This window comes from Globicephala melas, chromosome 2, assembly GCF_963455315.2.
Source record: "Globicephala melas chromosome 2, mGloMel1.2, whole genome shotgun sequence".
NCBI classification, from domain to species: Eukaryota; Metazoa; Chordata; class Mammalia; order Artiodactyla; family Delphinidae; genus Globicephala; species Globicephala melas.
This window is the reverse complement of record NC_083315.2, coordinates 2,496,474-2,517,911: the sequence shown is the minus strand read 5'-3', so window position 1 is coordinate 2,517,911 and position 21,438 is coordinate 2,496,474. Positions and strand designations below refer to the sequence as shown.

Sequence of the window (21,438 nt, the reverse complement as noted above, 5' to 3'; positions counted from 1 at the left end):
GGCTCCAGGAGTTGGGATTTCCTGAACCCAAAGCACTAATTTCTGCCATTCTTTTTACCTTTCCTCTCTGACTTCTAAGGAAGCAGGGAGCGTGTGTGGGCGAGGAGGCCAATTTGGGCAGCAGGTTGTTTCAAGTGAACTCGGCAGCTCAGGGAGGGAGGAAAATGAGCTCCAGTGGCCCTTGTTTATTGTTCCTGTGGGGTCCCCGCGTTCCTGCCCAATGCGGCCTTTCTGTCTCTGGCTTTTGGAAGACAAAACCCTAGGTAACAGGGACCCTCATCACCCCTCCCTGAACTGATTACATAAACAAACGTGGGGATCTTGGACCTCAGAAGTGACCCTCCTCCAGCTCGGGGGGCGCCGTCGGGTCCCATGTGAGCTAAGCACCCTCGTTCGGCTGGGCCCGGGCAGCCCGTGGGTGCAGGGGCGACAGAAGGGGCCCACTGCGTATGCTCTCTCACCCCCTCTTCCGAGGCTTGCCCACAGGCCCGGCCGTAGCCGGACTGTGAAAGGAAGCCGACGTGCAGCGGGACTGGAGGCCAGCTTCCACCTGGCCAATCAGCTCCAGCCTCCCCACGTGGCGGCCGGGCGGGCGCGTGCGCACACGCACACGCGAGAAGCTTAACTCAGGGCCCGGCGCGGCTGAGGACGGGGTAGTGGCAGTTTCCCGCCGCCCCTGCGATATCTTCTTGGTCTCCTGCTCACGCTGACCTTTACCCGTGAAGGTCCCCACCAGGTACGTGCGTGTTGGGTCTGCGGCCGAGTGGCTGCCGTGTAGGTAACCGTGCTATTTGCCAATGAGCTGCAAAGGTACGGAACCCAGGGGCCGCGTCTGCGCGTATCGGGCGCACAGTTCCCCCGTCCACTCTGCCGCCCCTCTCCTGCCAGCCCCTTCTCCCTGGCGGCTGCCCACCCCAGCCTGGGAGCTCAGAGGCCTCCTTTTCAGTAAGCACTCGGCTGTGGGACCCCAGCACCCTCCAAGCATCGCTCCAGAGCCCCGGGGAGGAGGGAGAGGCGCGGGGATTTGAGAGGAAACAGCTGAGTCACGGTACTAGCTTGTGGAATGGGTGGGTGGGGGGGCCTTCATTTCCTCACAATTCTTGGGGCCTTTTCTAAACTGGTATTTGGGGTCTCGGGGCGTCAGCACCAGGGGAAGGCAGCCCTCTGGAGACCAGGCCGAGGTGAAGGCAGGGGACACCCTGTCACCTGGCTGCAAGCCAGGGATAAGAAAGCAGGGAGGCCACTGTTGTCTGCACCAGCGGCCGGGAGAGAAGAGGAGGGCGGCCGGGCCCTGCCAGTGGGCCCAGAACAGGGGCTTCCGGAATGTTTCAAGTGCTGTCACAGACGGAACCCCCGACAGGCCTCCGTGCTGCCCTCCGTCTGGAAACGGTAGCGTTTGTTGTCCGAGCTGTATAGCCTTGTGTGCTGTGAAGGGCGAGTTCCCCCAGGAAGGCTGCGCTCTCAGGAGTTTATAGATTGGTCTCCTCCAGGACAGGAGCCCCTGGGCTGTTGACAAGCAGGAGGGAAGAAAGGAGAAGGAGGGTTCTGCCGTCGTATTTGGTTTCCTTTACAGTTATTCCCTGGGCGGCCCAGAGAGGAAACAGCAAAACAGTCTTAAAGAAAAGGAAGTAAATACGAGAAGGAGACTAGGATAACTAATACTCTGTCCCTTAGACCCGACTTTCACTTGCTTATAAACACCCTAAAAGACAGCCCAGATTTATTTAAACGGCTCAGATGATACATAAAGCAGTGGAGAAGCAGGTGGGACATTGCAGCTCAGGCAGGCTTGGAAACAGATGAAGGAAACCAGGCTCACAGCTGCAGGGATGGGGCGAGGAGGGGCGCTGACAGCACCCAATGCCAACAAGAGAAAGGGCACCCTTGTCGCCGGGCCAGACAGCTGCAGGGCGAGCCTTCGGGGCTGCTCCCAGAGCCGCCCTGACGGGGGATGGAAAGGACAGGTAGGGAGTTTGAGTTTCGGATCAGGCCGCTGCCCGGTGCTCTGATCCCTCGCGGGCCTCTGCTCGTTTGTATGGCGAATAAACAACTGTTAAACACGTATCACTTGGGTGAAAAGGGCCTGGCCTGCAGGCACTGGGCGCTCTGGAAGTGTCTGCGGTGGCCAGTTTGTGCTCGGTGGTGGCTTCAGGGCCACCTGGCAAAGGCGGAGCTGCGGGCGTTGTCGCCGTGGGCAGCCGGACAGCACGCTCTGCCGCCGGGGAGGGTGCAGGCCCCCAGACCCTCTGGGAGGAGGGGACAGAAAGCCCGGTCGGGGTCACCCATTTCTCCAGCAGAAGCCAGGCCCTCCTCCTAACAGGTGCGCCTGCTCCAGGGCCGCCTGCGGGCTCAGCGGCGGGGCCTCTTCCACTTTGGGTTGGAGGGCTAAGGGGCCGCTTTACCGTTTGGCAAGCGGATGGGCAGGCGTCTTCCTAAGCGGGGTCTGTCGCATCATTTTCTTGTCCTGCGGTCCCTCTGGGCACTGTCTCGGAAGCCACAGGCCGCCCTCCACAGCTGGGTGGTACAGACACGTGCCGCAGTCACATTGAACTTTCCAGAGCTGTTACGTCTCGGGGTCCTCAGCCTTTGGAAGGCACTGTCCCCTGGCGTGGGGCATCCAGCCTTGCCTTCACGGTCCCCTTCGGCGTGTCCAGTGGCTCTAGCTCCTGACGTCCGCCACAGGCCACCAGCGAGCCGTGCGGGGTCAGAGGGGGCCTGCCAGCCGCCTGGCCTCCGCCCCTGGCTCCCTCCCCTCCCCCCTGCCTCGGTTCAGGATTCCAGCTTCAGGATGGCCAGCGGGCAGCCCCGCACAGAGACGAGCCCCAGGCAGGGGCCCCCAAAGGCCGACTGGAGCTCCGTGGGCCTTGGCGCGGGCTGCGGTGCCGGCTCGAAGGGGAAGCAGGGCTTCCTGGCCCTGCCCCCTCCCGGCCTGCAGTTTCCTTCTGCTGGTTTTGTCGCCTCTTTCCACTGGCTGTGACTTCACCGTGGACACCAGCCTCCGTCAGTTGGCAAGTGGGGACGGAGCCAGCTGGCCTTCTGAGCGGCCTCATCCCCAGGGTGCTCCGGCGGCAGGGCACACTCGGCCGCGGCTTCCCCGCCTGCAGTCTGGCTCCCGGCAGGCCTGGGGCCCCCTCTGCCGGCGGCCGGCCTCCACGGCACCCGGGGCGGGGCCTCGGGAGGGCGGGCCGCCCGCAGCTCTAGCAGGGAAGCCAGCTCAGAGCTGACCTGCACCTCTCTTGGCTCCTAGGGTAACCGACGATGGGAAGGGAGGACAGAATCGGTCCAGCTGGCCATGCTTAACTGGGGACGCCTGCTTTCCTAGGCTGAACCACCAGCCTTCCGTGTGCGCGGATCGGTTTTGATGCTCTTCAGCAAGGTGGAGCTGTCTGGCCATAATGCAGGGCACAACTTCCCACGATGCTCTAATGGGCTTTATCGCTTTAGGTCAATTTTTTGTTTGCTTCTCACCCCAGAGATCGTCCTGAGATCCAGTGTAGGGCCTGGAGCCCTGCTCCCAGCGGCCGTTCGGGTTTCTGAGTACTGTGGGAGTGACTCTATGAACCAGTCAGGGATTGGTGTGTAGCTCTGGGACAGAAAGCTCTGGTCTCCCGAAATGTCGAAGAATGAAAAGGCCTGTGATCTGACAGCCCGCGGGGCCCATCACCAACTTCTCTCCAAGGCCGTCCATCCTGGGGCCTCCCACCAGGCTGCCCATCTGCATGGGCCGAGCTCTGTTAACAGCCCACCAGCATCTGCAAGCTGGAAATTTCTAGCATCTTCCTGAACACACGTCGGGTTGAAACTCTCCCCGGTGGACAGCGGTGGAGACAGGCAAGCCTCGGCCGGGCCACGCAGAATAAAAATAGCCCAGAAGGGCTTCCCTGGTGGTGCAGTGGTTGAGAGTCCGCCTGCCGATGCAGGGGACACGGGTTCGTGCCCCGGTCCGGGAGGATCCCACATGCCGCGGAGCGGCTGGGCCCGTGAGCCATGGCCGCTGAGCCTGCGCGTCCGGAGCCTGTGCTCCGCAACGGGAGAGGCCCCAACAGTGAGAGTCCCGCGTACCGCAAAAAAAAAAAAAAAATAGCCCAATGGCCCGCAGAGGGTGTTTTCTTTCGGCTGTCTGTAGGGCCGGATTTCCTGAGGAGTGGGAGTGTGAGAGGCATGAACCTCTGTCACTCGCCTCAGGAAACCCTGTCTCCCCAGATGGCGAGCAGACCCCCCCGAGGGCCCCTCCGAGCCAGGCAGAGGCTCAGCACAGGCCCCGCTGTCTGTCCGTGGGAGGCTGGGGGCAGGTGACGGGCCGGTGTCAGGGGCATGTCAGCAACCACGGCCTCTGCGTGGAGCGAGGCTTGGGACCGCCGACCCGCCTGGTGGGCACTGGGCCTGCGGTGCCCACGGCCCCCAGTTCCTCACCCCGGTTTGTGTTCATGGCATCCTTCCCTCCCAGCCTGCTTGTCCGTGGTCGGCGATGACAGCCCCATTGCCAGGACGACGGTGGCGCCGGGAAGGCCCTCCTGTCGGCCATGGGGCGCCTGTTGTCCCAGACGGGTCTCCGCGCCCCGGCCCGGCCTGAAGGCCCCTTCATCCCTGCCCCGGCCCCTGGGCCTGACTCCGCCCCGGCTCCAAACTCCTGTGTCGGCTCCCTGAGGCCTGCGCGGCCCATCTGTCCTCCTGCTCCGTGTGCCCGCCTCCTGGCCTCTGCGTCTGGCCGCTCGTCACACGGCCTTCCGTCCGTCCAGGTTCCCTCGAAGGCTCTGTATCCATCTGTCCTGCCCGATTGGAGCCCCATCTCAATGCCCGCTTTGATGAGCCCCTGTGACCCTCACGCCCCAGGCTCTGGGCCTGGCTCCCTGCTCCCCATGGGCCTTTGACAAGTTACCCCGCCTCAGGGGGTCTCAACTGGGGGGTAGCGTCGCCCCACAGGGGACACTGGCCACGTCCCGAGACTTTCTTGGTTGTCACGTGTGGGATGGTCCTCTGCTGAGTGGGGGCCCGGGATGCTGCCGAACCCCCCCGCCCCCCGGTGCACGGGGGAGCGTCCGCCCCAAATAGGGACGACGCATAGTGAGGAACCTGCCTTGGTCTCCCCACCCGTGAGAGAGGAAGGTGGTGGAAAAGGCGCCAGGACGGCCCGCGTAAAAGCAGATGAGACAGTCGATGCTCTTTGCATCCTGCCCTCCCCGCCCCTCCTGCAGTACTTCTTTTGGGGGGGGGCGTTGGTGGGAGTTAACAGCCCGCGCCGCACGCATGCTTGTGTGGGTGAGCCCACGGCGTCCTCCTGGAAACCCAATCGCACAGGGACTAGTGTGGACCCTACTTTCCGGAAGAGGAAATGGGCGCTCAGAGCCACCAGGAAGGAGCCGGAGGGCGCCCGCTCGTGGATGAGGGCTTTCCCAGCCCGCACTCGAGTCCCCGGTCTCATCACCTCGAGACAGCGTCTGGAGCAGCATTCGAAAACGGCGAGACACTGTGCAGGTGTGCTTGCGATTCTCTACCTGGAGCCCCTCCCACAGGCTCCCTGCGGAGACTCAGCCGTCCCAGCAGACGAATTCAATGTGCCTGACGCTGGCGGGTCAGGAGAGACTGTAGTGTGGCCCGGAGGCCGAGTCACCAGAACCTTGGAGAGTGCCGGAAGCTGGAGGAGGCTCCGTGGCTCCAGGGAGCCTGAGACCTAGTGAGGAGCGGCCCCTCACGGCCCACGCCTGGCCTGGCTGGCATCTCTGGTGCTTGAGTGGCACACGCGTGCTCCTGGCGGAGGGCACTGCTGGCCAGGGCCCGGGGCGGTTTGCCTTGTGGCAGCAGCACGGCGGCCAGGGCAGCAGTGCTCACCTCCAGAGTGGGGGGCGCCCCCAAGCTTGTCGGGGTGGGCAGCTCGCATCATGCTGTGACGTCCACAGCACGACTCTGTCCCTTATAGCAAGGCCAAGTTCTCTGTCAGGCACCAGGGAGAGGTGGCCAAGCTCCTTTGGGGACGCACGTCCAGGAAGATGCAAGGCCCAGCCTCACGCCATCTGCCGAACCACAGTCAGCCACTGTCTTCCTGTACGTAAAGGGCAGCTCAAGTCAGGGTGGCTCGCCTCTCGTGACCTGGCCGGCTTTGGGGAGCAGTTACTCATCTCCGTCATCATTTCCTCTTTGTTTTTCCATTTGGGAAGTAAGAGATTAAATCTGTAGGTGAAAATCTCTTTCCCAGGTTCTCCTCTGAAAATAATTCTGAGGTTAGGGACGGTTACTCCTCTGCTCTGGGCGTAATGCCCGTAAGACGAGTGACACTGACAAAACCCTCCGAGCAACACACAAGAAGCAACATAATCCTTCTGGGAAAAAACATCAACCTAATAAGAAGATAATATATTGCCCACTCCCCTGTAAATAAAATGGGCCACGTCACCTGCCCGTGAGTGATGACCAGTTTATCCAGTGTACGCTGAATAATGATTTTCCGTGGGGGCAGCAGCTCTTATGATAAAGTGTTACCGCTCTAGCTGTATTATTATAAACAACATCCAATTTATGGTGTTAGGAAGCAGTAATGTGCCACCGTCGTTTAGAACGAGCCGTAAACTCTAGGCTGTCATGTGTCTTCTGGCCTCACATTTCAAACAGTTAATATTCCTGTAACACAGTCTTGATCGCAGGACCAATTTAGAAATTACTTGTTCAATATGATGATTGAATTGCAGAGTTAGAGCTTGCCGTGGCCAAAGGTGAATCGCCACATGTGACAAACCTTGTACAGCTTCTCAGACGGAAGGAACTGTTTGAGACATTGGGGATTCTGGGTGAATTTCAAATGAGGTCCCTTCACCTTAGGAGGATGCCACGGTCTTGCCTGCCTTCCAGAGGAAGATGAGTCACTGGTGTTTTCCTGCATCCAAATACCACGGCCGTTCCCTGGGCCTGAGTCAGTCTACGGAGGCGGCAGACACACACCCAGGAGGACCCTTCACCTTGACAGATGGCAGAATCTCTCCCCTGCTCTCCCCGAAAGGTCTTAAATAAGGTCATCTTCTTCTTCCCCAGCTCAGGGAAGCCAGACGGAACTGCAGGCCTGGGGGACGCAGAACGAGCCCTAGGAGACATAGAGCTTGGAGTGATGCCCCTCTAAAATCTATGCCACCAACAACTGGGTGGAAAGAGTGACAGGTGATGGGGACATTGTCACTGACGAATAGGTTATTTTAAATACGTGGGCAGGGCCAGGCCCGAAATTTTCATCCATACCGTGTCAGCAAAAGAGCGTCGTTTTATCATTTCGTTTGCAAAACCTGTTTCAGCGTTCTGTTCACATGTAAACATGTCCTACGTTTCCTTGGTCATTTCAGAAGTGCTGTCTTTTGTGTATCTATAGGTTCCCAAGGATGGAGGTGAATTCCAAAGACGAATTTCCCTGTATCCTGCATGGCCCACTGCATCTAAAATGGAAGAGCCAAGAAGAAACCAGCCGCTCACTGGTGGTAAGTGTCTGGGGAGAGGGACACTCGTACACATGCTCGGGACGGTACGCCCTGTTAGGAAACTCGGGAAAGACAGTGTGGCCGTAAGTATCCAGACCTGCGTTCTCTGACGCAGCCATTCCACTTCCAGGAATTTATTCTCAGGAAGAGTCAGTGGAGGAGTGCTGAGCGCAGCATCCCTGCTGCTCCCAAATGCCCAGCGTGAGGGGATCTGTTCAGTGAGTGTGGGGTCATCCATCCGATGTAATGGTAAACAGCCTTGGAGACCGTGTTACGGACCACGTGGTGATCTATTGCCCAATGCAAAGGGCCACTTAAAAAGCACATCTCCTATGACCTCAATTTCATGTAAAAACGGATATCTTACACAGGCTTGGGGGGGAAGGATCGCTAAACGTTAACGCCGATTATCTGTGTAGTTGAGGGAGTGAGTGGGTGTCAGTTTTTCTTCTTGGCGCCTGGCTAAATGTTCTAGAATAGACACGCATTACATTCGTTATCAGAGGAAAAGAATCCGTGTGATCGTTGAAGCACATTTGCCAGTTGTTAGCAGAATTCTTACAGAGACTGGGAGAATTTGTATGATATACTGTGTCCCGTCAGATCGTGTTATATTATATAAAGTTCTGTCCGTCACCAGGGGATGGGTCAGGGAACTTCTTGGCCGTTCCATTTATGACCAGATGATCTGGAGAAGAAGTGGGGAAAGGAGACCTGGGGCCTGTTGAACACGGGATTTTCTAAAGAAAATCATTTATGATGACCTCACCTAGGAAAGTAGATGTAAGAAGAGTCCTGGATACCTTTTGGTTTGGAATTCACCATACATTGGAAAGAAAGTGGTCAACTTATCCCATAACATAACTTGGAATCCTGGTAGCGTTAAGCTGCCATCCACGTAAAATGGAGCAGTGAAGGCAAGACCAGTCATGCCGCCACCGCTCAGAGTGAGGTCCTGTGCGCAAAGCACCAATAAGAGAGGAGCCTGGCCAGGGCAGCTGGAGTGGGTCATCACCATCGTGGCACCGTGAGACCCAGCCCTAAGCCTCCAGTTTCCCCAGACGGAAGCCCTGGCGGGGAGGGCGAGGAGGACCGGCCCTGTGTAGGAGCAGCCGTAACACCACCTTCCTTGTCAGCCACAGTCCGTGCACCTGTGTGCGTGCACGCCAGGCAGAGCTCACCCACGTGCTGTGTGTGTGTGTGTGCGTGTGTGTGTGTGCGCGCGCCCATGCGTGTGAGCCAGCCGCCATCCTGACTGAGGTCCTGCTCTGTTCTGGCACCAGGGCCGGTGCTGTGGGTGCCCCCCCCTTTGTTCTCTGTGTCTTAGTAAACAGCCACTTCCTCTTTTCATGGTAGTGAGGGCTCAGTTCCTTAGAATCACGGGGGGAGCTTGTGTAGGGGGACATGTAACTGTATTATGCCCTCCAGCACCCAGATTCCCGTCAGCATTTCTCAACAGAGGTGCTGTTGGCACTGGAGCAACAAAAAAGTGTTGTTGCTTGGGATTGGCCCAACGCCTTACTTCAATGTCTTTAGTTTTCCGAAAGAATTCCTCCGAAGGAATGCCATTGGGGCCCTTTCTGACCCTGTGGTCCCCAAAAACGCCCTCACCACTCTTCCAAAGCCACTGCAGGAGCCATTCTGAAATCAGAGGTTTACTCCCCGCATAGAGTCGGGTCGATTCTCAAACCTGGACCCTGCTGCTCTCTCCATCTGTGCCCGCCACTCTGGGAGAGTGGCTTTGCATAGCCACCCGGTTTGTATGATGGCTTTCCTGTTTGTTATTCCTGGCTTTCCAATACCCCATCCCTCTGATGATTGGATGCATGGAACTTGTGGCCTTGACCTATTTTGTGAGGTCATAAATCTTGGAATATCAAAGATGGGTCAGGGCCCTATATTTCAACTCACTCATTCATTCAGTCAATATTTGTAAAGAACCTACTACTGTTAGTTCCTCTGTTAAGGTACAGGTATACAGTAGTGATCAGAGAAATCAATCCAACAGTCACATGACTGATACGTAATTGTAGACTGAGATGCATATTCTGAGGAAGGAAAAGAATGAGACTTCAGGGGAATTTGTTCTAAAGGACCCCCCCTAGACCGAGCAGCCAGGGAAGGTTTTTAGTGAAAGGATGCTTGAGCAGAGACCCGAAGGGGATGGCTGGTTGGAAGGGGTGGCCGTGCGTGCTGGCACTGGGTCATTCCGGATGCAGGGAAGAGGGTGTGCGAAGGCCTGTGCGAGAGCTGCCAGGCCTGGGAGGAGACGCAGAAGCCAGGGTGGGCAGAGCACAGAGGACAAGGGCATCTGAGTAGCGGCCTGGGAGGCTTGTTAGAGAATTGTTTTTCCTTTTTTTAACAATGTTGTGTTAATTCCTGCTATACAGCCGAGTGATTCAGTTATACGTATATTGTACATTCTTTTTTCCATATTCTTTTCCATTATGGCTTATCGTGGAATACTGAATGTACTTCTCTGTGCTCTACACTATACGTTGTTGTTGATCCATCCTATATATACTAGTTGGCGTCTGCTAATCCCAACTCCCACTCCATCCCTCCTCCTCCCCTCCCCCCTTGGCAGCCACGAGTCTGTTCTCTGTGTCTGTGAGTTTGTTTCTCTTTCATAGATATGTTAATTTGTGTCATATTTTAGAGTCCTCATATAAGTGATATCATATGGTATTTGTCTTTCTCTTTCTGCTTTCTTCACTTAGTATGATAATGTCTAGCTGCATCCATGTTGCTGCAAATGGCATTATTTTGTTCTTGTTCATGGCTGAGTAGTATTCCATTGTATATATAGACCACATTTTCTTTATTCATTCATCTGGCAGTGGACATTTAGGTTGTTTCCACATCTTGGCTATTGTGAATAGTGCTGCTATGAACGTAGGGGTGCATGTATCTTTTTGAATTAGGGTTTTGTCTGGATATATGCCCAGAAGTGGGATTGCAGGATCGTATGATAGCTCTATTTTTAGTTTCTTAAGGAACCTCCATACTGATCTCCATAGTGGCTGTATCAACTTACATTCCCACCAACAGTGTAGGAGGGTTCCCTTTTCTCCACACTTTCTCCAGCATTTATTGTTTGTAGACTTGTTACTGATGACCATTCTGACCTGTGTGAGATGATACCACACTGTAGTTTTGATCTGCATTTCTCAAATAGCTAGTGACGTTGAACATCGTTTCATGTGCCTTCTGGCCATCTGTATGTCTTCTGCCCATTATTTTATATTTTATTTATTTATTTATTTTGCGGTACGCGGGGCTCTCACTGCTGTGGCCTCTCCCGTTGCGGAGCACAGGCTCCAGATGTGCAGGCTCAGCGGCCATGGCTCACGGGCCCAGCCGCTCCATGGCATGTGGGATCTTCCCGGACCGGGGCACGAACCCGTGTCCCCTGCACCGGCAGGTGGACTCTCAACCACTGTGCCACCGGGGAAGCCCCTTCTGCCCATTTTTGATTGGGTTGTTTGTTTTTTGATGTTGAGCTGTATGAGCTGCTTGTATATTTGGAGATTAAGCCCTTGTCAGTCGCATCATTTGCAAATATTTTCTCGTATTCACGGGTTGTCTTTTTGTCTTGTTTATGGTTGGCCTGGCCCCTCTGCTGTGAGATGGAGGCCTATGTATGTCTCTAGGAAGGCTCTCAGAGGCCCCTTCCCAGGGCCATTCATTAGTAAGATGGTGTTTGTGATGTCTCCCTCCATGTGTGGGGGGCCCCCTTCCATTCCGAAAGTGTAGATGGTGCGGTGATTTCCAGTGCCACAAGCTCCGAGTCTCCCGACACAATTGGTTGTTGGCACTTCGGCTCAGCTCTGACACTGACACCCCAGCCTCACAGGTTAAGGGCTGCTCCCACGTCAAACACCAGTCACAAGTCCTGGGCGTCCCCTACTTCCCACCAGCTGGCTGTCAGGCGGGTTCCTGTGATTATTTGCTAGAACACCTCCGAGAACTCAGGAACACGCCGCACTCCCATTTACCAGTTTATTACAAGGGATGCGACAAAGTGAACTCCTATATGGGGAGAAACACAGGGCGAGGTCCGGAAGGCTCCCAGGCGCAGGGGCTTCTGCCCTGTGCACTGGGGGTGCTGCCCTCCTGGCACATGGCTGTGTCCACCAGCCTAGAAGCTCCCTGAACCCCATGCCATCGGGCTTTCTATGGAGGCATCATCATGTAGTGATGATCGATCATAACTCGGTCTCCAGCCCCTCTCCCCTCTCAGAGGTTGGGGATTGGGGCTGAAAGTTCTGAGCTTCTAACCACCATTCGGTCTCTGGGGACCTGCCCCACTCTGAGCTATCTGGGGACCCAACAGCAGTTGCCCCATTAGGACAAGAGATTTTCCCATCACCCAGGAAGTTCCGAGAGATGGTTCCAGCCACAAAGACCAAATAGTAGGACAAAAGACACTCCTCTCACCCCATCACTTAGGAATTTCCGGGGGTCTCTGTATGAGGAACCAGGGACAGGGACCAAATACACGTTTCTTCTTATGCTGTAGGTGGCTGGTCCACGGCTGGCCCACCCTGGAGTAGGGCAGGGGGCACTCCCGGGGAATTCTAGAACAGTCTGCAGCTGCCGCCCATCCGCCAACCTGCCCTGAGCACTACCCTTACCTGCCGGCAGGGGGAGCCCGTCTCCGACGCAGGACCCACCTCTGAGGGCAGCGGAGGCCTCGGGACAGGGAGGGGGGCGGGGTGAGGAGGGGGCCTGCTCACGCTGCGGGCTTGTGCCTTCGGAGTGTGACTGTGTCACGCGGCTGGGACCTGTGCCACCACAGGCACGGGGCAGCGGCAAGAAGGGGGCAGCGCTCGCCGCTCGCTGGCTTCTGATCTGAGCAGATCTTAGCCGCGTTACTGCTCACTCTGGAGCCCTGCAGGGAGGCAGGAGCAGCCCCATCTTACAGGCGAGTAACCGGTGGCTCCCGGACGCCTGCAGACCTGCTCAGCGTCACGGTCTAGTGGCAGAGGCGGGATACACGCCCCACCTGGTGGGCGCCAGTGTCTGTCGTGTGCGTTTTCGTGATGGTCGGGGGACAGAACCCAGACCCAGGAGCCGATCCCGGAGGCTGGCCACACCCAGACCACAGCCGGCTGACTTACCCGTAAACTAAACCAGGGCGCCGCGAGCCCGGAGATGCCGTAGAGACTCCCGTTCGCGGCTTGCAGCCTTCGCTCGGCCGCCGGGATGGAGGGGAAGTTCCTCAGCTATTTCCAAGCTCTCTTTCCGGTGTCTCTGGGACCCTATTTGAGAGGCTGCTGTGCATCGTCGTGAATGCAGGCTTTGCAGCCCTGGCACGGGCCCCTCGGGCACCGCGAGTAGGCATCTGGGCAGGGCCGGGGAGAGCACGGCGGCAGTCCACCCATGCCGCTGCCGTAGGCAAGCCTAAAGCTCCGCGTACAAAGAGCTTGACCCCCCCCCCGCCCCCGGGAAGGACGGCCCCGTGCTCCCCACACCCACTTTTCCTGCTGCCCCTCCGGCCACTTAACTCACTTTCTTTGGCCAAAGAGACCGGTGTGGGGGGGGGGGAAGCCAAGTTGTGCCCTTGGGGCAACTCCGCTTCTATTTTCAAACCCGCGGATGCTCCCACACCTGCTGAAGCGCCGTCCTCTCCCTTCCCAGCCTCTCCCACACCTCGCTCCCTCTCCGAACGCCCCCTGACCTTCCCAGGTGCACCGTGATCCGTTCTAAACAGCCGGTCCTTAAGCAACTTGTTGGGGAAAAAACAAATAACCTGACGAGCGCTTTAAACTGCTTCCAGCCCTCCAGGCCCCTCTGGACCCCCGAGGGGGACTGGACGTCTGTTTACCCATCACGGCAAACGGTGTGCACACGCCACCTTGCGACCTCCTTCTGGAAACGTTCCTTTCCGAGGCCCCCTCCATGTATGGACATGAGCGGCACGCTGGCCGTCTCCAGCGGCTCTGCAGCGGGCCGCGGGGTTGCAGCGTTTCAGGCTTTGCTTAGTCATCACAGGATGGCTCGGCGTTAGGGTTGCCTCCAGACGAGGCTATTATAAGTAGCCTTGCTGCCTTCCAGCTGTTTTTTGCACCGAGTCACCCACTGCTTAGCTGTTTAGCTTTCCTGGGGAGGGTCCTCCCTCACCGGAGCAGCAGGAATGTGCTTTAATCTCTTGGGTCCCCCTCCCTGCCCGCAGGGGTGCTGAGCCCAAGGAGAGCTTCCTAACAAAAAGAGCCACTTCGTGCGCCTCTGCTCTCTGCCAGGCCCCCGGGAAAGCACGTTCTGTGTATTTTCTCATTTAATCCTCAGGGCGTCCCTGTGCAGTACGGGCCACTGGGATTCTGATTTTATAAATGGGAAAATCAGCACTTACAGAGATCGGATAATTTCACCAGTCACATAGCCAAGTAAGCGAGCGGCAGGGCAGGGCGTGGATGTGAGCCAGGCCCCGGATCCATGCTCCCCTGCTGGGCCCATCCCAGTGAACTCATCTGTGCCTGCAGGCAGGTAAACTCCTGTGCCCTCCCAGTGCGACTGGTGGCTCGTCCCAGGCTGACCTGCAGCTTGGGAAGAACGTTCCTCACATCAGCCCCATGCAGGATCCCGTGATGGAAAGTCAGTGCCTGGGCTGCTAGTTTCAGGTAGAAGCCACCTGCGGGGGTGTCTGCCCGGGATGCCTGTCTGTCCCACCAGGTTCAGAGCGAGCTCCGTATCCCCACTCCAGCTTCTGAGCCCCCAGACTGAGTTTTCAGAACAGAAGATGTGGTATTCCTCGGGTTCCCAGGGGAGAAGGGGGGCAGGAAGGACGTGGGGTTCTGCTCGCGGGGCCCTGGGCACCTCGGGCATCTTAGAGGCAGAGGACCACAGGCGTGCCCCGTGTCTGAGAAACCCCTGAGGGCCGGCAGCAGAGGCCCTGGGGTGAAGTAGGGCTGCAGGGCCACAGCCCCAGGAGAGGAAAGGACAGCGGCTTCCTCCTCTTCCTGAAACTCCTGCCTGGTGGGGCAGCTCAGGGCAGCTGCGGCCCTGGAGCGAGTCCTCGGCGCGAGACATGGAGAAGCACGCGGCCTCCGCCCTCCTCGCCCCTCTGGCCGGCTGGTCCTAGCCACGTATGTCCCTGTCTGAGAGAAGGGGCCTCACCAAGGTGGCTCCTGCGAGACCATCGGGGCTGGAGAAGCCTTTTAGATCGCCTGACCCGGCCCGCGGCCTTCAGACAGGTGAGGATCCGCCGCTTCTCCGCGGAGGCCGCCGTGGTCCAGAGAGGCGAGTCCACGGGCTGGGGGCTGCTCGAGGCCGCACGTCCCGGGGGCCACGGCTGCGGCAGCACCACAGGCTGCACTGGCACGGCTCCCCAGCAAGCACCCGGCGTCTTTTAAGATAGCATCATTTTTCTTTCTGATTCAAAAAAACAGTCTCTCATTTTAGAAACTGTCGAAAAAGGAAAATCAAAACTGTCCGTTATCTCATCGCTTGGCAACGGTCGCCGAGGATGAACACTTGGCTCTATTTTATGTTCTTCTTCACGCACACGCTTTTCACATAATTACATTCACTTACGTAGTATTTTGTGTAGCTTGCTTTTCTCACTTACCATTATCGACATCTCCCCCAGTCATTCGGAGGTCTTTGTAAATACGCGTTTCATAACTACATATGTGTCGCTTGATATCATGCCAAACTTTTCTTAACTATTTCCTTAGACAATAGTCGCTCAATTCCAGTTTTCTGCTGTCGTTCATAATTCTGGGGCTAACATTTTCGGAGTAAGCTTTGTCTGTATTTTTGCGAACTTCCATAGTCTGGATTCCCCAGGTGTGGAATGACTGGGTCCAGGTTCTTGGTAAATTGCTCTCCAGGGCAGGTGTGTCCTTTTATACTCCTGCATCAGGACCCGCTTCACCCCTCCAGTCTGAGAGTTCCCATTAAAAAATTTAAAATATGTAATAAAATGATCAAAGCCCATCAACGTCTGCAGTCATGACTTTCTCCACGCCTCAGCTCCGTCAGTCACGCGGCTGATACGGACCATGTCCCCTATACCAGACTCTGTGCTAAGCATCTTACCTGCTTTATCTTGTGGGATCTTCCCAGCAACCCTGGCCAGGTGCTGTTACTGCCAGTGCATTGCAGATAAGAAACCTGAGACAACAGAGAGGTTCAGCAGGTTGCCCAAAGCACACAGCTGGTAAGTGGGGAGACTGCAGTTAAAGGGTCTAACTCTTACCTGCCTCCTCCACCCACCCATCCCGAATGCCAGGGCCAAGCTGGGCCCGGGTCCGGACCGCTCTGCCCGGCACGGGTCTTACTGCTGGTTCGGAGTGAGGACCCCACGAGGAGCTTCCTACCTGGTTGACTTCATGGCGTATCAAGGGCTCGGCCTGTCAGGGTCAAACCAACCGAAGCGGCCGTAGCCGTTCACACTGCCGCCAGACTCAACGCCACGCAGCGCTGGGCCGTTCGTGACGCGCTGAGCGCTCTGCGGGATGGAAGGTTGGGAGAACGTCCTCTTTCCGTCAGAAGTTTACAGATTAGTTGAGGGGTGAGCGGAAATACATAAATGGCCGCTTTATAAGATGGACTATGTAAGGGCCTTGAAAGAGATTTGAGGGTCTTGGGTGGTCAGAGAAGGGAGGGGCAGCTGGCTGGAGGGCTCCGCTGAGGAGGCGCCGTGTAAGCAGCATGAAGGGAGGGAAGAAGTTCAGTTGGCACAGGTGGCAGGCGAGGACCCCGGGCAGAAGGCCTTGCTGACCCAAGGGGTGGAAGGCTGTCGAAGAAGCGGTGGGATGTCCTGCGCGGGGAGCCGTGAGGGGCGGCGGTCGCAGACTGAGGCTCTGCTTTTCCTCTAATTGAAGTCGAGGGGATTGACAGTGTTGGGTTCATTTCTGCTGCACGGTGGAGCGACTCAGTTCCACACATTCTTTTTCATCTTCTTTTCCATGATGGTTATTGCCGGATGTTGAACGTAGTTCCCTGTGCCCTACAGTAGGACCTTGTTGTTTATCCATCCTATGTGTACTAGTTTGCATCTGCTGATCCCACACTCTCCCTCCCCCACCCGCCTCCCCCTTGGCAACCACAAGGCTGTTCTCTGTGTCTGTGAGTCTGTTTCTGTTTCGTGGATAAGTTCATTTGCGTCATATTTTAGGTTCCACGTGTAAGTGATATCATATGGCATTTGTCTTTCTGACTCACTTCACTTAGTATGATCATCTCTGGGTCCATCCATATTGCTGCAAATGGCATGATTTCATTTCTTTTTTATGGCTGAGTAATATTCCATTGTATATATGTGCCACATCTTCTTCATCCATTCATCTGTCAGTGGGCATTTAGGTTGCTTTCATGTCCTGGCTATTTTAAATAGAGCTGCAATGACCATTGTGGTACATGACTCTTTTTGAATTATGGTTTTCTCAGGGTATATGCCCAGGAGTGGGATTGCTGGGTCCTATGGTAGCTCTATTTTTAGTTTTTTGAGGAACCGCCATACTGTTCTCCATAGTGGCTGTATCAACTTACATTCCCACCACCAGTACAGGAGTGTTCCCTTCTCTCCACACCGTCTCCAGCAGTTATTGTTTGTAGACTTGTTAACGAGGGCCATGCTGACCCTGTGAGGTAGGCTGTGCTCTCGACGTGGGCTGCAGGACCAGAGGTTGTGTCGCCGCCCAGGGGGACAACACCAGATGCCCGTGGGGCTGGAGGGGAGCTCTTGAATTCAGGCGGGAGATGGAGGGATCGAACAGTGAAGGTGGATGTGAGAATTGGGAGCGGAAGGGCACTTGAGAGTCTTCGGAGATGGAGTTGACGCGCCTGGATGACGGGATGAGAAGGAGTGGCTCATGATTGCCCAGGTCCCTAATTCCTCTCTTTGCTGCCCGCCTCCGCCCCCGCCGTCAATCCTGTTGGCTCCACCTCTACCACACATCCTGGGGGTGTCAGTCCCCCCAGCTCCCCAGCCACCACCCTGGCCAGAAGCCCGTATGGCTTGTCTTCACTGCATTCACTTCCAGCGGACCTCTCAGCTGCCACAACGGCTGTGCCCACGCCCCTCCCTGTGACCAGAGTCACGGGGAATCCTGTGATTTGTTGTCTGAACCAGGACACTTTTAAAATTGGAAGGAGGCACGATGATGAATTACACCAGGCAAAAGACACAAACCAGGACTGTCCTGGGCAAACCTGGACCTACGGACTTTCTAGCCAGAGGGGTCATTTGCAGATATGAGTCACATCACGTCACTTCTCTGCCTGCCGGCTTCAGCTCTGCATGTCGTCACCCCAGACGTCCGCCCAGTCTCTGTCCTCCCTCCTCTCTGCCTCTCCCTGTGCTCTGGCCACGTAGGCCCTTCCGTTCCAAGAACTCGCAGCTGCCAGTCCCGATGCCGGAGCGCCCTCCCCTGGACCTTCATGAGGCTGGTTCCTCCCCACTAGTCACGTCTCTTCCACAGACGGCCCTCTCATGACCTTGAGGTAACTCATGCCCATCGCCCCAGTCAATTCTCCCGCACTTCATCACCACCCGAAAGTAGGTTATTTACTGACTTTTGTTTCCGAACCAACAGGTAAAGAGTTTGGAAGTTCTCACTCCCATCCTTAACGATAAGAAGCAGCTGGCCAAACTGAAAATTAACACCTTTTCTTTGACCCATTAGAGCAGCGGCCCCCAGCCTTTTTGGCACCAGGGACTGGTTTCACGGAAGACAGTTTTTCCACGGACAGGGTGGGAGGGGTGGCTTAGGCAGTCATGTGAGTGGCAGGGAGCGGCGGGGAGCGGCAGACGGAGCTTCGCTGCTCACTCGCCGCTCACCTCCTGCTGTGCGGCCCGGCTCCTAAAAGGCCGTGGACTGGTACCGTCCACGGCCCGGAGGTTGGGGACCCCTGCATTAGAGAACTGAGGTTTCTGGGAAAACCACAGCCCTGAAATCTGCAGAGAATGCAGAGAGGCACGGCTGAGAGGTTGTTACCCAAAGCCAACGCTGCTGGACCCGTGAACTGCTAGGGACACGTCAGCGGCCGTTTCAGTGACTTGCTGGAGGCTGAGTATGCACTTGTGTGAGAGCACCCAATTCCTGGGGAGTGCGGCCTTCAGGGGACGCCCCCTCCCCTTCTTCGAGCTTTACCTCCAGAAACTCCACCGGGTTGTCCTGGCGAAGGTCTAAGGCTATGGCTGAAGTGAAGGAAGAGTGGCCCTTGTGAGATATCCCAGAGTGCCCTCTGTGGCTTCACCATAGCTAGCCTTGTCCCGGGTCTGGGAAGAGCATCCCTCCCCAGGCCTTCCTGCCTCACTACACAAAAAGAAACACTTGTGAAGGTCACAGACAAGAGGCACACACCCCCTACAGGGCTGAGATTTAGCTAGAAGATGATGACGCTTCTCCCCTCCCCTCCACTTCTCCACACCAACAGGGCTCCCCGTAACAACAATGGGTTGCAGCTGAAAGGGTTACAAGACACACTCCCTCCAAGAAGGAGGATGTAGAGAAGCCCAAGATCAAGAGTGGAGACAAAAACCAGACATGGGGACCCCAGGGCGATCTAAAGTCTGTGGTGCTTATAGCTGCAAAAAACATTAAACAAAGCCAACTCCTAGACAGATTATCATAAATCCTTACAGAAGAGGCCTGTTTGCCTCAGTTTCTATTACCCAGTGCAGCACGTCCAGCTTTTGACAAAAATAATCGTAAGTTCCACCCAAAACCAAAGAAAAACAGTCTGAAGAGACAAAAGATGCATCAGAAAAGCAGACTCAGATGTAACACAGATGGTAAAAATGATCATTCAGGGAATTTAACTGTGATTAATTTGTTCAGGGCTCTAATGGAAAAAGTAGACCACATGCAAGTACAGATGGGAATGTAAGCAGAGAGATAAGGAAGACGCGAAAGGAAATGCTAGGAAGAAAAAAAAACAGGAATGAGGAGTGCCTTTGATGGATTCATCCATACACAACACAGCTGAGGAAAGAAGCAATGAGCTTGAAGATAGACCAATGGAAACTTCCCAAACTTAAATACAACAACAAAGAATTTTTTTAAAACATCCAAGGATGGAGACAATTATAAAAGGTGTGACACGCACCTTATGGGAATACCAGATGGAGAACTGAGTAGAACAGATATTTGAAGTAATAATGGCAGAGAACTTTCTGAAATTAATGACACAGCAAACCGCAGGTCCAGGAAGCTCGGTACGATTAAACTAGCTCCCTTTGTGTCTGCCGCATACTGCCTGCCCTGGCCCTACCGGGACCCCACGATTGTGTAGGCTCTCTGAGAGCATCCGTCTTCTTCATTTCTGTCGCTCTGGAGTCCAGACAGGGCCTGACGCACGGTAGGTGCTCAGTAAAGATTTGTTGACTGAGTGAAGGAGTCAGGCGGGTTTTGAGACTGGGTGCCTCCAGAGCCTGGGCGTGTGCCCTGTGATCTCCTTGGTTCCTGGTGGTCACTGTGCCACTCCTGGCACCATGGCTTCTACCTAGATGACAACAGAGGCCTCGGGACCCGTCTGCTGATTCTAGCTCTGTTTCCCTCCAATCCACGGTCCACGCTTCAGCTAGGGTGGTCTCGATCAACAAACATATCAGTCCTTTCATTTTTCTCATTACAAATCCTTCCGCAGCTCTTTATTGCATTCATGATAAAAAACAAACCAACAAAAAAACCAAAAACCCAATTCCTGGGCATGCGCACAAGACAGCTCATTATTTTACCTGCTGTCCTGGCCAGTGTCGCTGCATGCCCCAGTCCCAGTGTCACCGACCAGGGTTCTTGGCTTCCTTAATCAGTTGAAATTGATAAGAGGCCAGACAAGAAATGCAGGCAAGGGTTTACTGGGGCCCCTGCCGCAGCAGGGGGAGTGGGAACAAGTAACAGGTTCCCTCGCTCGCTCCCCAAGCGGGGAGTCTGGTGCATACCGGGCCCTGCTGCTTCAAAGGCACTGGGAAGGCCTCTGCAATGGCTTCCGCTCTGAGCTGGTTTGGTGCCTTTCATTTCAAAGCGCCCATGCCTCCCACACGACCTCATTTCTCCTCACAGAGTCCGTGCCAGGGCAGAAAGGGACAGACATGTGACAGAGGGGACGTGAGGAAATGGACCAGAGGAGAAGAGATGCTGCGGCCTGCCAGGCCCCGGAGGAGCTTGGGCAGGGAAGCTGCGGCCAGACGCCTCCCCCCCCCACCACCCCATGCTGCTGCTGGGCCCCCTGGGCTGAGGAGGAAGGGGACAGGCAGGGAGGAAGCCGAGCGCTAATTCGAAAATGCTCCCTCGTAGTCCTGACAGGTACAAAATCTATGCAAACCTGTGTTTAAGATGAATTTCCTGATCATGCCTTTTTCTCTGGTTATTCAGCAAGTTGAATAGATGATTATGACTCATTCCCCCCAAGCGTGGCTGATTAAATATTTGGTAAATAGAATTTAGCGCTTTTCACCCACAGAGAGCTTTCCTGACATTAACTAATTGCTTCTAAGAAAGGTGTCACCTTCCTTCTATGGACAGCAAACCTGGCCAAGGGGAGACACTCACAGGGGCCAGCAAAGAAAATGTGTACAGGGGACAGATGCTGAGAGCAAGACGATCCGTGGCCCACGGAACCCCCCGATTTGGGGCGGTTTCATTTAACTGTGAAATGTCTCGCCGCAGGGCTGGCCTCACGAGGTGGATTTGCTTCTGGGAAGGTTCCCTGCGCGCGGGCAGCAGGGGATGGAGAGGAGGCAGCAGCGGGATGGGAGCCCCTCCCCTCCCCTCGGGTCACCGGATTCAAGTTCTCTCGTGCTGGAAACAAAATAACCGGCAGAGATGGGGTTGCTCGGGGTCAGATAGGGCCCTGCGGGGGAGGTCTTAGCCCCAGCCCGACTCCGACCCCGACCCCCGTGCCCAAGAGCGGGCGCTGCTTTAGGGACGGTGACTCGGGGCGAGGCGGGGTGGGGGAGTGGGGGCGGGGCGGCCCGGCTCCTCCGCGTCCGCTGCGAGCGACAGCGCCACCTGCTGGACCCCCGCTC

At 56.1% G+C, this 21,438-nt stretch overlaps 1 protein-coding gene across 11 annotated transcripts in view; it reads left to right on the top strand.

The window, feature by feature from the left end:
- The window catches only part of ZNF438 (zinc finger protein 438), a 498,265-nt gene that overhangs the window by 451,747 nt on the left and 25,080 nt on the right, over positions 1 to 21,438 (top strand). For all 11 annotated transcript variants that reach the window (XR_009560622.1, XR_009560612.1, XR_009560604.1 and 8 more), the window contains one exon: positions 7,352 to 7,457. The gene's annotated coding sequence lies outside the window, so the exon portion shown is untranslated. The remainder of the gene's footprint in view (positions 1 to 7,351; positions 7,458 to 21,438) is intronic.